Here is a 2,709-nt window from a genome sequence, read left to right as displayed (position 1 = left end):
TGCTCAATGGAGATGCAGATGACATCCCTCTTTCAGGTGGGTCTTCGGTGAATACTGGCTCCCTCAGGCAAGCTCCCCATCTCTTTTTACCAGACCCATCTAGACAAGAAGAAAACTATTCAGTGGGGACTCTATCTTCCCTCACACACTCTTAAACTAAATTCTGTTTTTTAAAAAACAAAACACATGTTGAAATGTATTAGAGTCAGAACCTGTACAAAATAAAAATGTAAATATAACCTGAAACTGTTCAAGTTCAGAAAGACTAGTCAAGTCTCTTTCTCTTACCAGGAGGGAGCCATCCTCACAAGGCTCTGGGTCACAGCCAGGAAGGGGCGGAGAGAGAGGTGGAAGCAGCAACAGGCCCTTTACCAGGCAGAGGGGCTTCCGCACCCGCACCCATTGTCGTCCCATCTCAGGTGCAGCCAGGAGGGCTCCAGGTCTTGTGGGAGTGCATGCTGGCAGACAGCCCTATGTGAACTGGGTCTGCACACTGAAAACAAGTTGGTGATGTCAAGGGCAGCAGAGATTGCCAAGCCAGGAGAAACTTGCAGCCCCCTCTGCATGTGTGCAGATGCCAGAGATTACTCAGACCAGTGCTCCCAAGTAGAGAGAGATGGGAGCTAGGCTTTGGAGGCTGAAAACCCACAGGCTTAGTCAACACAGCCCGGCGTCACATCCCTCCATGGCCTCAGTCAGAGCTGCCAACCAGGGGTAAGGCAGGGGCAGGGACACAGCATGTGATACCTGGCTAGAGCAGCATGTACCTGTGTGGGCTCTGTGGGACATGGGACCTGAGAGGGCCCACCTCCCTCCTCCTCAGAGAGGGGCTGTCTTTGCAGTCAACCCTGTGGGCCAGGGAAGCTACCCTGTCTGTGACCAGCCTGGCAAAATGACATATCCACTGCAGGGAGAGAGACAAACCCTTGAGGAGAAACAAGAGCCCCCTCAAGGGGAGCTGGGCAGTATATGACCCTGTGGGATGGCATTGGTAGAGCCCCTGAGTCTGAGGGCAAAGAGTCCTGGTGTTTCTGGAACAGTACCAACAAGGGAGGTGCTGGTGAGGGGAAGGGCAGGTCTGGAACTCACTGAAGGTAGAGAGGGGAGAAACTAGGCTCTGGGTGTCCCCTCCCTTACCCACCACCCACCCCCTGACCCAGGCCTGGTGAATGCCAGCTGCCCCAGCTGGCCCTAGTGGCAGCTGGAGACCAGACCTTTCACTTTGGACATCTTGGTGAGCTGCTGCTGCTCAGCATGAGGGGGGCACTCCCATTCAGCCAGCTGTTGTTCCATCTCCTGAGCTGAGAAGGATGTGGTGGCTTTGAGGGTCTTCTTGATATTGCTGACCTCAGTCTCTAACTGCTGCCAAGTTCAGTTGTGGTTCTCTTTGTGCTGGTTGGTTGGCTCTCAGAACTTGCTGCTCAATGCTCTCCAGAACTGCCTCACAGCCATCACACCATTAGTGCAGGGTCTTGACAATATTATTGATGTCCTTCTTACGAATGGCCCAGCCAAGGCAGAGAAGTTCACTTCCAGCAGCTGGTTCCACTGGTCCACCTTTTCCTGGATGATGTCAATGTAGGCTGCCTTGATGATGAGATCCTCCAGCTCCTGTAGATTCTGCATCTCCAGGTCCTTAAGCAGCATGGAGTAAGGAATGTACTTCATCCTTGAGGCCAGGCTCACTATGGTGAGATGCTTCCGCTTATTCTGTTGAGCTGTGCTCAGTTCTGGCAGGCTCTCCTTGTTGGCTATCGGGCTATGTCCCATAGGCAAACAGGTTCAGCAGCTGCAAATAAACAGCATTGGCTTTTTCTGGCAGCTCCTGTACATTGGTCAGCTCCAGCAGTTCTCCAAAGACATATACTACAGGAGCTTCTAGGACTTGGCTTATGAGAGCAGTGAGGGAGGGCTGAGCCACTGGTGCCTTTGGCTAGTAGAATAAACTATTCCAAGAGATTACTTGAGGGTTTCTGTTCACCTGCCATTCTCTGACCTTGAGATCTGTCCATGCTGCTTCCCTGGCTTATGAGTCGCTGGTTCTGCTTCCTGGCACCTGCCTGCAGGTTGTCAAGTGTCCGTGGTCTGCACGGTATCCTTAAACTCTGTCTTGAAACCTTGTAAGCCAGTCACTCTGTGCTTTTATCGCCCCCTTGTTTTAGATAGCCAGTGTCTAAATTGCCTGTCCCTATCTACCCTGTGTACAGAGGGGATAGCATTGATACTTGATGTGAAGACTCCTTCCCTCTCTGTTGGTATTCTGAGCTATTACCTCCATGAGTATAGGTCAAGTTCATCAAATTGTAGCAATTTACCCTCATTTCGTTTATCAAAAATTGTTTTTGTTTTTTATCTTCCTCAAGTCGCGTTCTAATCGTCAAGCCATCGAGGCTAGGTCAATTGGGAAACAGCACACTCTTAAATAACCAGTAAGTTGAAGAAGAAATCACAAGGGAAATTATTAAATACTTAGAGACAAGGGGGCTGGGGGAAGTACAGCATACCAAAACCTATGGGATGCTGCAGAGATAATTTGTTGTTGTTGTTAAGTGCCGTTGAGTCGGTTCCGACCCATGGCGACCCTGTACAGGGTTTCCGAGGCTGTAAATCTTTACAGGAGTAGAAAGCCTCATCTTTCTCTTGCGGAGCGACTGGTAGTTTCAAACTTCTGACCTTAAGGTTCGCAGCCCGATTCGTAACCACTACGCT

The 2,709-nt window shown here is 50.5% G+C and overlaps 1 pseudogene; it reads right to left on the bottom strand.

The window, feature by feature from the left end:
- Positions 1–1,217: 1,217 nt before the first annotated feature.
- LOC102833039 lies at positions 1,218–1,988 on the bottom strand (annotated as a pseudogene).
- Between the last annotated feature and the right edge of the window lie 721 nt (positions 1,989–2,709).

This window comes from Chrysochloris asiatica, unplaced genomic scaffold, assembly GCF_000296735.1.
Source record: "Chrysochloris asiatica unplaced genomic scaffold, ChrAsi1.0 scaffold00128, whole genome shotgun sequence".
Classification (NCBI taxonomy): domain Eukaryota; kingdom Metazoa; phylum Chordata; class Mammalia; order Afrosoricida; family Chrysochloridae; genus Chrysochloris; species Chrysochloris asiatica.
The sequence above is the reverse complement of the archived record's forward strand: the minus strand, read 5'-3'. Positions and strand labels throughout refer to the sequence as shown.